The 14,159-nt window shown below is 44.2% G+C and overlaps 1 non-coding gene across 1 annotated transcript; it reads right to left on the reverse strand.

The window, feature by feature from the left end:
* Positions 1-12,313: 12,313 nt before the first annotated feature.
* Positions 12,314-12,451, reverse strand: LOC119927416. Its single transcript, XR_005450422.1, has one exon. It is a non-coding gene; the product is annotated as a small nucleolar RNA SNORA7 (small nucleolar RNA).
* Positions 12,452-14,159: the final 1,708 nt, after the last annotated feature.

Genomic DNA, 14,159 nt, shown 5'->3' on the forward strand with positions numbered 1-14,159 from the left:
TGCAAAGCACTGTTCAAAGCGCTGGGGAGGTTACAAGGTGATCAGGTTGTCCCACAGGGGGCTCACAGTCTTAATCCCCATTTTACAGATGAGGTAACTGAGGCACAGAGAAGTGAAGTGACTTGCCCTAAGTCACACAGTTGACAATTGGTGGAGCTGGGATTTGAACCCATGAACTCTGACTCCAAAGCCCCTGCTCTTACCACTGAGCCATGCTGAGGGAGTATGGGAAATGGGAGTGTAGTTGGGGAAGGCATCTAGCAGGGGATGTGATTTTAATAAAAGCTTGAAGATGAGGAGAGTGATGGATATGAAGGGGGAGGGAGTTCCCAGGTCAGAGACAGGATGTGGCAGGACATTCATTCATTCATTCATTCAATTGTATTTATTGAGCGCTTACTGTGTGCAGAACCCTGTACTAAGCGCTTGGGAAGTACAAGTTGGCAACATATAGAGACGGTCCCTACCCAACAGCGGGCTCACAGTCTAGAAGGGGGAGACAGACAACAAAACAAAACATATTAACAAAATAAAATGAATAGAATAAATATGTACAAGTAAAATAAATAAATAGAGTAATAAATATGTACAAACATATATACATATATACAGGTGCTGTGGGGAGGGGAAGGGGGTAAGGCCGGGGGGATGGGGAGGGGAAAGAAGGGGAGAGGATTGGATAAATGTTTGGATTAACATGGTAGTGGTTTGGACGGAGAGTAAAGGGTGGATTTTAAAGATGCTATGAAGGTTGAACTGATGGGATAGGATGATGCATTTAATATATGGGTTGAATGAGAAAGATGAGTTGAAGATAATGCCAAGGTTATGAGCTTGTGAAACAGGGAGCATGGTGGTGCCGTCTACAGTGATGGGAAGGACAGGGCATCTACCTCAGAGTTTAGTATAGGCTTTGGCATATATTAAGCATACAGCAAATATCAATATAATCATCTTTATTATTTAAACAACATTCTTCACACATCTCTCTAGTCAAAACATCTAACAATTTATTTTAAAGCACTCCTATAGCTCTCTTCCACCTACAAAACCACCCTCTTCTCCCCAGATTCACTCCGCTCACCCTCTTTGTTTTTGTCAAGGTAAGCTACTCATTGTGCCCCATTATTGTCTCTTCCATGCCAACTTCTTGCCCATCCCCCTGCCTTAGGTGATAGTGATAGTATTTATTAGGCACCTACTACTGTGTGCCGAGCACTGTACGAAGCACCGGGAAAAATAACCTAAGTAGGAATTAGGCCCGATCCCTGCTTCTTGGAGGGCTCACAATCTAAAATAAAAATGGAGTCAGGGGACTGGTGATAGACACATAAGGAGAGATGAAACAAAACACAAAATCAACCTAGAGAAACAGCAAAGATGTGTAGGGCACTGGGGCTAAGGGAGCAGAATTTCAGGCTCCTCACAGGTACCCCTGAGGCCTTCCCCAATTAACCGTTCATCTCATTCATTCATTCAATTGTACTTTTTGAGTGCTTATTTTGTGCACAGCACTGTACTAAGCACTTGAGAGAGTACAATATACCAGTAAACAGACACATTCCCTGCCCACAATGAGATTACAGTCTTTTGTCGGGGGGGAGGGGAGAGAATGACATTAATATAAATAAATAAATTACAAATAGGTACATAAATGCTGTGGGGCTGGGAGGGGGGAAGAACAGAGGGAGCAAGTCAGGGCGATGCAGGAGGGAGTGGGAGAAGAGGAAAGGGGAACTTAGACGGGGAAGGCCTCTTGGAGGAGACGTGCCCTCAATAAGGCCTTGAAGGAGTGGAGAGTAATTATCTGTCGGATTTGAGGAGGAAGGGTGTTCCAGGACAGAAGAAGGACGTGGGCGAGGGGTCGGAGGAGAGATAGATGAGATCGAGATACAGTGAGAAGGTTAGCATTAGAGGAGTGAAATGCGTGGGCTGGGTTGTAGTAGGATAGTAGTGAGGTGAAGTAGGAGGGGGCAAGGTGATGGGCTGCTTTAAAGTCAGTGCCTTAGAGCATAGCCCCCAGTTGCAGTCAGCACTTCTGTGCTCCCTATGCACTCCCTACCTCCTGCAGCATTTGTGAACACATCTAGATAACTTTCAATTTAAGCACTACTTTCCACAACCCCTTTACCATCTATCACTTATCTGTAAATTCATTTGCTGCCTCTCTCCCCCCACTAGACTGTCAACTCTGCTTAGTTCCGTGGGAAGTGGGAAGTAGCCTGGCCTAGGGGAAGAGCGCGGGCCTCGTAGGTAGAGGACCTGGGTTCTAATCCCCGTTCCACCATTTGTCTGCTGTGTGACCTTGGGTAAATGACTTCACTGCTCTGTGCCTCAGTTCCCTCATTGGCAAAATGGGAATTCGATACCTGCACTCCCTCCTAGTTAGAACAGGAGCCCCATGTGGGACCTTATTATCTTGAATCTGCCTCAGTGCTTGGCACATAGTAAGCATTTAAAAATACCCACAATTGGTATTATCATTATTATTCTCCGCATACTGTGGGCATTCAGTAAGTACTGCTCACTTCTCAGGATCATCAGGGTATTAACTTCAAAACTGAAGGACAAGAGCACAAATAATGAAGTTAGTCAATCGTATTTATGTAGTGCCTACTGTGTGCAAAGCACTGTACTAACCTCTTGGGAGAGCACTATAAAACAATGTGGCAGACGCATTCCCTGCCCACAACAAGCTTGCAGTCTAGAGCAATGAACCTATGCTGATCTTAACACAGCTAGGGTGGCTGGGCCAGTTGAGGAGAGGGAATGACTGTGGGATACCCAAACAATGGCTGAATAGAGATATGGAGAGCTGAAACTGAAAGACCCAAAGCAAGAAAAACAGAATGAATGTTTCAAGCCCTCATTCATTCATTCATTCATTCAATCATATTTATTGAGTGCTTACTGTGTGCAGAGCACTGTACTAAGCACTTGGGAAGTACAGACAATATTGCACCCCAGGTGAAAATGGGGAGTCAGTTACCAAGCTTAGAACAAAACGGCAAACTGCTACCGAGAAATGAAAGGCTCTTTTTAATCCAAAGTTTCACAAGGAATGGGAGAGAAGGAGGCTAAAGAGAAAACAGAGCTAATCACTGCAACATCAGATGTGACAATAGCTTTTTTAAAAATGGTATTTGTTAAATGCTTACTACGTGCCAGACACTGTTCTAAGTGCTGGGACAGATACAAGGTGATCAGGAGGGACACAGTCCATGACCCACATGGGGCTCATTGTCTTAATCCCCATTTTACAGATGAGGGAACTGAGACACAGAGAAGTGAAGTGACTTGCCTAAGGCCACACAACAGACAAGTGGCAGTGCTGGGATTAGAACCCAGTTCCTTCAGACTCCCAGGGCCAGGTTCTAACCAAACTGCTTCGTCCCCCACTTTTTAGTCCCACATTCACTCATAGTGAATTTCACCGCCAGTAGCCTCGTCTTTGAATACTAAAGACATCTGTATGTTGGCTTGACGATGGGAAGAAAAGACTGAGCTGTAGACATGAAACCTCATATCTTCCAGGGGTGTGATTTGAATACAGCTTTTTGAACAAAGTGGACCATCCTTCCCTCAAGTAGTTTAGGGTTCACTGGTCAAGTTCTTCCCATTCTCTTCCAGAGATGTATCATCTCCGAAATCCTGAGAGATTTAATAGTGAACTAAAAACTCAATGAGGCAAAGGGCAAATTTGAACGTAAAGATCAATCAGTCATATTTATTGAGCACTTACTGTGCACAGAGCACTGTGCTAAGCACTTGGGAGAGTGCCATATAACAGAAATGGTAGACATGTTCTCTGCCCATAACGAGCTTACAATATAGAGGACAAACTAAACCCATGCAAAAGGAGGGAAAATAAAATGCGGTGGCACCAGTGTTTCACAGGGTCATTCTCCCAGAACCCAGCTCCCAGCTTGAAGCAGATAAAAATAATAATATTAATAATAATAACGGTATTTGTTAAGTGCTTACTATGTGCCAAAGATTGAATGAATGAATGCCAGGCACCATACCAAGAACTGGAGTGGATACCAGCAAATTGGGTTGGACACAGTCCCTGTCCCACGTGAGGCTCAGAGTCGCGCTCCCCATTTTACAGATGAGGTAACTGAGGCACAGAGAAGTTAAGTGACTTGCCCAAAGTCACACAGCCAGGTAAGTGGCAGAGCCGAGATTAGAACCCATAACTTATTGACTCCTAGGCCTATGCTGTATCCATTAGGCCAAGCTGCAGATGGTGAGAAACAGCAGCCATTGGAGTGTTGTACTTTCACTGGGTTCCACTGTTATCTAGGGAGCCCCAGTTTCTGGGTGTAAAGTCTTTGTGAACACCTGGGCATTTTTGGTAACTAATAAACATCACCTAAGTGGTGTTATGGCATTTGCCAATGTTGGTTTTAGGGAAGAAATGATTTAATCGGGATAATGTTTCAACTTGTCAAAGAGGGTGGAGTGGGGAAGGGAAAATGTTGAAGCCAACATTTTCTTGCTGAAAGGTAAGAGCATGTTTTTAGAATCTTTCATTCAAAAGAAGGGATGTAAATAATAAAGGCAAGTGGGAGAAGGTAGAAATGGAAGGAACAGATCAGACACAGATCCCCAAAATGATACGATGCAATTCCGACTGAAAGCTTTCAATCTGATGAAGCAAATCTCCTAATTCTCATAGCCCTCTCATGGCATAAAGGTTTTACTAAATAAAGTAAAGTAACAGCAAAACTAAGACTGGTTAAAAAGAACATGATTTGTTGTTACAATATTATCCTCCAAAAGAAAAATAATCATGGAAGATATCAAAAATTATTGTGCAGTTATAGGCAAAAGAGAGTGAGCAAGATAAAGAGGAAGAGAAGGAAAGAGAAGAAAAGGAGAGAAAAGGAGAGAGAAGGAGAGTATGTCTCTGCTCCTAGATTGTAATTTCCTTGAAGACAGGGATCATGTCTACTAATTATATTGTACTCCTCTAAGCACTTAATACTGTGCTCTGCACATGGGAAGCACTAAATAAGTATTGATTGGTTTAGACAGAGAGAGACAGAGAGAGAGAGAAAGCTGAGATCACCTTCTGTGGAAACTTATTTGGATACAAGACACTTAACTCGTGAACACTGATAAAGTGTGAGGAAACTTTATCACTGCCAACAGTGGGCTCACAGTCTAGAAGGGGGAGACAGAGAACAAAACAAAACATATTAACAAAATAAAATAAATAGAATAAATATGTACAAATAAAATACATAAATAAACAGAGTAATACATACATACAAACATATATACATCTATACAGGTGCTGTGGAGAGGTGAAGGAGGTAGGGCAGGGGGATGGGGAGGGGAAGGAGGGGGAGAGGAAGGAGGGGGCTCAGTGTGGGAAGGCCTCCTGGAGGAGGTGAGCTCTCAGTAGGGCCAGGGGGAGGACGTGGGCCGGGGGTCGTCGTCAGGACAGGCGAGAACGAGGCATGGTGAGGAGATTAGCGGCAGAGGAGCGGAGGGTGCGGGCTGGGCTGGAGAAGGAGAGAAGGGAGGTGAGGTAGGAGGGGGCGAGGTGATGGGGAGCCTGGAAGCCGAGGGCGAGGAGTTTCTGCCTGATGCCTAGGTTGATTGGTAGCCACTGGAGATTTTTGAGGACGGGGGTAACATGCCCAGAGCATTTCTGGACAAAAACAATCCGGGCAGTGGCGTGAAGTATGGGTTGAAGAGGGGAGAGAGTCCTAGGCACTGGAGTAGATAAAACATAATCAGATTGGACGCAGTCCCTATCCAACAAGGGGCTCATAGTCTAAGTAGGAGGGAGAATAGGTCTTGAATCCTCATGTTATAGATGAGGAAATTGAGGCACAGAGAAGTTAAGTAACTTGCCCAAGGTAACACAGCAGAGAAGTGACAGATCTGGGGTTAGAACCTAGATCACCTGACTCACAGACCTGTGGTCTTCCCACCAGGCCGTGCATGTCAAGGACGGATTGACATAGAGAAAGATGACTGCGTGACTTTGTATTGTGCATTTTTCCATTTCTGGACAAACAAAGAAGCAATTTCCATCCAGCTCCTCTACTTTATCAAGTCTCGGAGAATCTCACAGGACACACTCACCAATGCTGGGAGCCTGACAGGCATAGGATATCAAAATCTGTTAGCCTTACTCAAAAGTTAGAAGCAGCATAGCCTAATAGATAGAGCATGGGCCTGGGAATCAGAGGATCTGGGTTCTAATTCCGGATCCACCACTTGTTTGCTGTGACACCTTGGGCAAGTCACTTAACTTTTCTGTGCCTCAGTTACCTCACCTGTGAAATGGGGATTAAGACTGTGAGTCCCATGTGAGACATGGACTTTGTCCAACTTGATTACCTTTTATCTACCCCAGCACTTAGAAGAGTGCCCGGCACATAATACATGCTTAACAAATGCTATTAAAAAATGTTGTGGTCCAGAAATAGCACCTGATGGAAATTAGAAATGCAAGATGTCTACACTGGCTGGGCAGAGCTTTGGCATATGAAGAAGCAGTGTGGCTTAGTGGAAAGATCCCGGGCTTGGGATTCAAAGGTTGTGGGTTCTAATCCCACCTCTGCCACTTACCAGCTGTGTGACTTCGGGCAAGTCACTTAACTTCTCTGTGCCTCAGTTATCTCATCTGTAAAATGGGGATTAAGACTGTGAGTCCCATGTGGGACAACCTGATTACCTTGTTAACTACCCCAGTGCTTAGCACGGTGCTTGACACATAGTAAGCACTTAACAAATACTATTATTATTATTATTATTATTATTATTATTATTCTCTGGACCTCTCTTACCTCATCTGTCAAATGGGGATTAAGACTGTCAGACCCACGTGGGAAAACTTGATTACCTTGTATCTATCCCAGCGTTTGGCACATAGTAAGTGCTTAACAAATACCATAATTATTACTATCATTGTGTATTAAGCTCTGGGGTAGATACAAGTAGATCAGACATAATTGTTGTCTCAGAGTCTCACAGTCTAAAGAGGAAGGAAAATAGTTATTGAACTCCCATTTTATAGCTGAGGAAACTGGTGAAGTGACATGCCCAGGATCACATAGGACTGTGATGGAGTTAAATAATGCAGGGTTTAACCAATGTGGAGTTTTAACCCATATTCGCTGACCATTAACTGAAATGTCAATAAACTTTGAAGTGTGGTTCACTGTTTTTTTTTTTACCATTTTATGGCTTTCCATTAAGATCACTGTAGGTTTTGTTTTCTTTAATTTTGATCAAAACTTCCAGTATGGGATAAATCAATCAATCAATCAATCGTATTTATTGAGCGCTTACTGTGTACAGAGCACCGTACTAAGCGCTTGGGATCCCCTTTCATTCTCTTCAGAACTGTCTGCCAAGACAGATATATATATATATATATATATATATATATATATATATATATATATATATATTCCCAGCCCTATGCTCTTTCCACGAAGCCATGCCGCTTTTCAACAGCAATAGTTGTTCCAGAAATGTTGCTACTGTTGCTTTTGCAGCAGAAGACATGCAGTCTCTTAACCCTCTTGGAAAGTATTGTGGTCTAGTGGATAGAGCACAGGCCTAGGTATCAGAAGAATCTGGGTTTTAATCCCTGCTGGGTCAATTGTCTGCTATGTGACCTTAGGCAAGTTGCTTTACTTCTCTGTGCCTCAGTTATCTAATCTGTAAAATGGGGATTAATAATAATAATAATAATGGCATTTATTAAGTGTTTATTATGTGCAAAACACTGTTCTAGTGCTGGGGAGGTTACAAGGTGATCAGGTTGTCCCACAGGGGGCTCACAGTCTTAATTCCCATTTTACAGATGAGGTAACTGAGGCACAGAGAAGTTAAGTGACTTGCCCAAAGTCACACAGCTGACAAGTGGCGTGTCAAGTGACAAGTGACAGTCTTTTAGACTGTGAGCCCACTGTTGGGTAGGGACTGTCTCTATATGTTGCCAATTTGTACTTCCCAAGCGCTTAGTATAGTGCTCTGCACACAGTAAGCGCTCAATAAATACGATTGATTAAGTGGCGGAGCCAGGATTTGAACCCATGACCTCTGACTCCAAAGCCCGTACTCTTTCCACTGAGCCACGTTGCTTCTCTTGAAGATTAAGATTAAGACTGTGAGCCCCATTTGGGTCATGGACTGTGTTCAACCTGATTAGCTTGTATCTACCCCAGCGCTTAGTACCACGCCTGGCACACAGTAAATATTGTTAAAAAAAAAAAGATACTGGGCTGAGGGGAGGGGACGGGTATGATGCTGGGAAAGAAGTCATGTCTGGGGTCACATGACTTCCATATTTGTCTAAAGTCAGCGTGTCCCATATGTATCAGTCAGTGAGTTGTATTTAACGAGCACTCACTGTGTGCACAGCAATGTAATAAGCACTTGGGAGAGTACGATACAACAATAAACAGACACATTCCCCGCCCTGGATGGTAGTGGAAATGATCCATGCACCACACTGAGTGCTTTGGGAAATACAAAACAAGCAGTGACACATTCCCTGCCAACAAGGAGGCGACGCTCAAAGCAGGAATACACTCTAGTTTGAAGTCCCGAATAGTTTCCAAGGTGTTGACTAGAGTAACTCCATCCTTGGCCCTGATCATAGGGTCAATTTCCTTGTGACATTTGTCTCCAGTTTTGAGAAGCTCACAGAAGGATTCCCAGGCCTGCTCAGTTGAATCCCAGCACTTGACAATAATAACGTGTCTCAGATGACATAGCCACAGTGTCACATTATATTGGTCTGTAAGAATCAATCAATGGTCTTTATTTAGCGCTTACTGTGTGCAGAGCATGGTACTGAGCACTCAGGAGAGCACGCTACAACAAAGTTAGTAGACACGTTTCCTGTCCACAGTGAGCGGACAGTCTAGAGGGGTAGAATCACCGGCTTTTCCTGAGGTGTCACTCAAGATAGTATTCTCTCTGGAATTCATTTTCAGTGTACATGTATGTCCCAAATTGCTGTCCCCCCACGGTATAAGCAACGTAGAGATACAACCACTATTCTGCAGCAACCCGTCTGCAATCTAATCCCAGCTCCACCACTTGTCTGCTGGGTGATCTTGGGCAAGTCACTTCACTTCTCTGTGCCTCGGTTACCTCATCTGTAAAAACAGAGATTACTACTGTGAGCCCCATGTGGGACATGTCCAAGACTGAACTCCGTGTCTTCCCTCCCAAACCTTGCCCTCTCCCTGACTTTCCCATCTCTGTTGATGGCACTACCATCCTTCCCGTCTCACAAGCCCGCAACCTTGGTGTCATCCGCGACTCCGCTCTCTCATTCACCCCTCACATCCAAGCCGTCACCAAAACCTGCCGGTTTCAGCTCCACAACATTGCCAAGATCCGCCCTTTCCCCTCCATCCCAACCGCTACCCTGCTCATTCAAGCTCTCATCCTATCCCGTCTGGACTACTGCATCAGCCTTCTCTCTGATCTCCCATCCTCGTGTCTCTCCCCACTTCATTCCATACTTCATGCTGCTGCCCGGATTATCTTTGTCCAGAAGCACTCTGGGCATATCACTCCCCTCCTCAAAAATCTCCAGTGGCTACCAATCAATCTGCACATCAGGCAGAACTCCTCACCCTGGGCTTCAAGGCTGTCCATCCCCTCGCCCCCTCCTACCTCACCTCCCTTTTCTCCTTCTCCAGCCCAGCCCGCACCCTCCGCTCCTCCGCCGCTAATCTCCTCACCGTACCTCGTTCTCGCCTGTCCCGCCGTCGACCCCCGGCCCACGTCATCCCCCGGACCTGGAATGCCCTCCCTCTGCCCATCCGCCAAGCTAGCTCTCTTCCTCCCTTCAAGGCCCTGCTGAGAACTCACCTCCTCCAGGAGGCCTTCCCAGATTGAGCCCCTTCCTTCCTCTCCCCCTCGTCCCCCTCTCCATCCCCCCATGTTACCTCCTTCCCTTCCCCACAGCACCTGTATATATGTATATATGTTTGTACGTACTTATTACTCTATTTATTTATTTATTTTACTTGTACATATCTATTCTATTTATTTTATTTTGTTAGTATGTTTGGTTTTGTTCTCTGTCTCCCCCTTTTAGACTGTGAGCCCACTGTTGGGTAGGGACTGTCTCTATATGTTGCCAACTTGTACTTCCCAAGCGATTAGTACAGTGCTCTGCACACAGTAAGTGCTCAGTAAATACGATTAAATGAATGAATGAAAAGGTCTGTAGAGATGTTCAGGAGTTAGCCTATTACAAGGTACTTTAGGAAGAGAAGAAGAAAGCTACACTTCAACCAAAACTGAATGACTTATTCACTAAAATTGAAGTTAAACTTGTTGAACAGAACACACTTCTAATAATAACAATAATAATGATGGCATTTATTAAGCACTTTTACTACGTGCAAAGCACTATTCTAAGCGGTGGGGAGGTTACAAGGTGATCAGGTTGTCCCACGGGGGGCTCACAGTCTTAACCCCCATTTTACAGATGAGGTAACTGAGGCACAGAGAAGTTAAGTGACTGGCCCAAAGTCACACAGCTGACAATTGGCGGAGCCAGGATTTGAACCCATGACCTCTGACTCCAAAGCCCATGCTATTTCCACTGAGCCACTCTGCTGCTACTTCTACTTCAGCAACCTCCTGTGAAAGTTGACCACAATCCTATATAACTCCTTTTATGGGGATATTATGTTTTAATTATTTTAATAAAGATTTCATTTAATGATGCTTATCATTAGAGAAGATCAAATTGTGTTTCCAGAGGTTCTGTCACAGATTTTAATTTTTAACTTCTAAATTCTATGGGAAACAAGCCCATGACACAGCCTTTCATGATCCAACCATGTCTCCAAGGAATGTAACCCTATTGCATTACTGTGTGCTCTGAACACAGTAAGCGCTCAATAAATACGATGGTTTGATTTGTTGTCTGTCTCCCCCTTCTAGACTGTGAGCCCGCTGTTGGGTAGGGACCGTCTCTATATGTTGCCAACTTGTACTTCCCAAGCGCTTAGTACAGTGCTCTGCACACAGTAAGCGGACAATAAATACGATTGAATGAATGAATGAATTGCATTGTGGGGCACACATACATGATAGGAAAATTGGTTTGGAAGATCAGCTGTAGAACAAGTGTCAGGTGCTACACTTTTCTCCAGTCCTCTCCCTCATCTAGATTCATAGATTGTGGGCCCCTCAAGGGACAGGGTCCATGCCTCATTCATTCATTTATTCATTCATTCACTCAATTGCATTTACTGAGCACTTACTGTGTGCAAATTACTGTACTATCAATCAATCAATCAATCAATCGTATTTATTGAGCGCTTACTATGTGCAGAGCACTGTACTAAGCGCTTGGGAAGTACAAATTGGCATCACATAGAGACAGTCCCTACCCAACAGTGGGCTCACAGTCTAAAAGGGGGAGACAGAGAACAGAACCAAACATACCAACAAAATAAAATAAGTAGGATAGAAATGTACAAGTAAAATAAATAAATAAATAAATAAATAAATAAATAAATAAATAAATAAATAAATAGAGTAATAAATATGTACAACCATATATACATATATACAGGTGCTGTGGGGAAGGGAAGGAGGTAAGACGGGGGGATGGAGAGGGGGACGAGGGGGAGAGGAAAGAAGGGGCTCAGTCTGGGAAGGCCTCCTGGAGGAGGTGAGCTCTCAGCAGGGCCTTGAAGGGAGGAAGAGAGCTAGCTTGGCGGATGGGCAGAGGGAGGGCATTCCGGGCCCGGGGGATGACGTGGGCCGGGGGTCGATGGCGGGACAGGCGAGAGCGAGGCCCAGTGAGGAGATTAGCGGTGGAGGAGCGGAGGGTGCGGGCTGGGCAGTAGAAGGAGAGAAGGGAGGTGAGGTAGGAGGGGGCGAAGTGATGGACAGCCTTGAAGCCCAGGGTGAGGAGTTTCTGCCTGATGCGCAGATTGATCGGTAGCCATTGCTAGCCAAGTGCTACTAAGCACTTGGGAGAGTACAATGCAACAATAAATAGACACATTCCCTGCCAACAACAAGCACCCACTTGGGCATTGACTTGTTCACTCTTTCCCAGTGCTTAGTACAGTGTTTTGCCCACTTGTCCTATGTTGTCAAGTCATCTCCGACCCACAGCGACGCCATGGACACATCTCTCCCAGGACACTCACCTCTCCATCCGCAACCGTTTTGGTTCTGTATCCATAGAATCTTCTTGGTAAAAACGTGGAAGTGCCTCCTTCTGTCCAGTCAACTTGAGTCTCCCCCCTCGACTCTCTCCCATGTCACTGCTGCCCAGCACAGGTGAGTTTTGATTTATAGCAGACTGCCTTCCACTCGCTTGTCACTGCTCAAGCTAGGAATGGAATGGGTAGGCCTCTGCTGGACTCTTCCTTTCTTAGTCAAGACTGGTAGAGTACTGAAAACTCTCCAGGGGCGACCCTGAGAGGGTTAATAAATACTACTAAATTGGGTTTGAGCGGTTCAGGGGCATAATGTCACTGTAAAGGTGAAGCCTCCTCAGAAAGTCCTATGACACAGCCTAGTATTCATTCATTCATTCAATCGTATTTATTGAGTGCTTACTGTGTGCAGAGCACTGTACTAAGCACTTGGGCAAATCGGCAACATATTGGGACGGTCCCTGCACAACAACAGACTCACAGTCTAGAAAGGGGAGACAGACAACAAAACGAAACAAGTAGACAGGTAGTAGTAGTCCTCATCAATATTTAGGCTAATGCACTAACATTCCTTTTTTTTGATGGTATTTGTTAAGTGCTTACTATATGCAAAGCACTGTTCTAAGCGCTGGGGGGGGGATACAAGGTGATCACGCTGTCCCACGTTGGGCTCACAGTCTTAATCCCCATTTTACAGATGAGATAACTGAGGCTCGGAGAAGTTAAGTGATTTGCCCAAGGTCACAAAGCAGACGTGTGGGGGAGCCGGGATTAGAACCCATGACCTCAGACTCCCAAGCTCGTCCTCTTTCCACTGAGCCACGCCGCTTCTCTAAAGCGGAGAATACGGTTATCGATCCCGCTACCGCTCGCACGCTAAGCGAGCGCTCTACCATCTGAGCTAATTCCCCAGTGGTTAATTCTCAATTCTCAATGCGAACCACCAAGTTTGAAGATACCACCGCGACGACAAGCCGAACTGTACAGCAAAACCATCTTGCCAGTACCAAAGTCCAGCAGCAACTAATTTTCAGCAAGTAGATGTGTCACTTCCAAGATATGTTCACAGTGTTTAGGTCCCTACATCTGAACAAAGTCAGTAGCAGAGGAATAGAATTAGGGACAACAAATTCTTACTTCTTACCCCTGATAAGATCTCGGTTTCAAGCCTGTGTTTGTGATACTAATCGTTCCACAGGAAAAGAAAAATAAAATTGCAAGGGGTAGAAATGGTCAGAAATCTTAATGAATTTAAGTGCAGAGTGCACGGAAACTTCAAACCATTCATTTCATTCAATCGTATTTATGGAGCTCTTATTGCATGCAGAGCACTGTACTAAGCGAATGGGAAGTACAAATCAGCAACATATAGAGATGGTCCCGACTCAACAACAGGATCACAGTCTAGAAGCCATCAAGTAAAATCCACAACAGGTAAACAATTAGCAGGTGGAATTAATCTCTACATAAAAACTGACAGTATTTTATAGTTATTAGAATAGGCAAGGTTTCTTTGAAAGCCGATGAATAAGAATTTTAAAAAGCAAAATTAAGATGAATTCCTCAGTAGATTTCCACAGAATTTTTTCTCATCTTTGTGAAGTTTCAGCTCATGGAAATTCAAGAATAGTTTTTATTTAGAAAGTTGAAGAAGGGGCGATTATGGCTATTTTTATACCCAAAATGAATCCAAATATAACTGTTTCACTGTAAATTGTCTCTGTAACCCAGATGGTAGAAACAGAAGGATTTTGCTAGGTCCTTTAGCACAACACCATCATTCTAGAACATGCATACATTATTTTAAAGATATAATAGATCCCCAAGGACACTGTAATCAATTATATGTCGACTGAAATATTGCATTGTAATTTAGGCAAAAATTTCACAGTAATTGTGAAGAGACTAATTGAGAGCTATGAAAACTATGATTTTCTTTTACTTTAATCTTTGAGATTGGCCATAGTATATCAACAA

The sequence above is a fragment of the Tachyglossus aculeatus genome, chromosome 4 (assembly GCF_015852505.1).
Source record: "Tachyglossus aculeatus isolate mTacAcu1 chromosome 4, mTacAcu1.pri, whole genome shotgun sequence".
Taxonomy (NCBI): domain Eukaryota; kingdom Metazoa; phylum Chordata; class Mammalia; order Monotremata; family Tachyglossidae; genus Tachyglossus; species Tachyglossus aculeatus.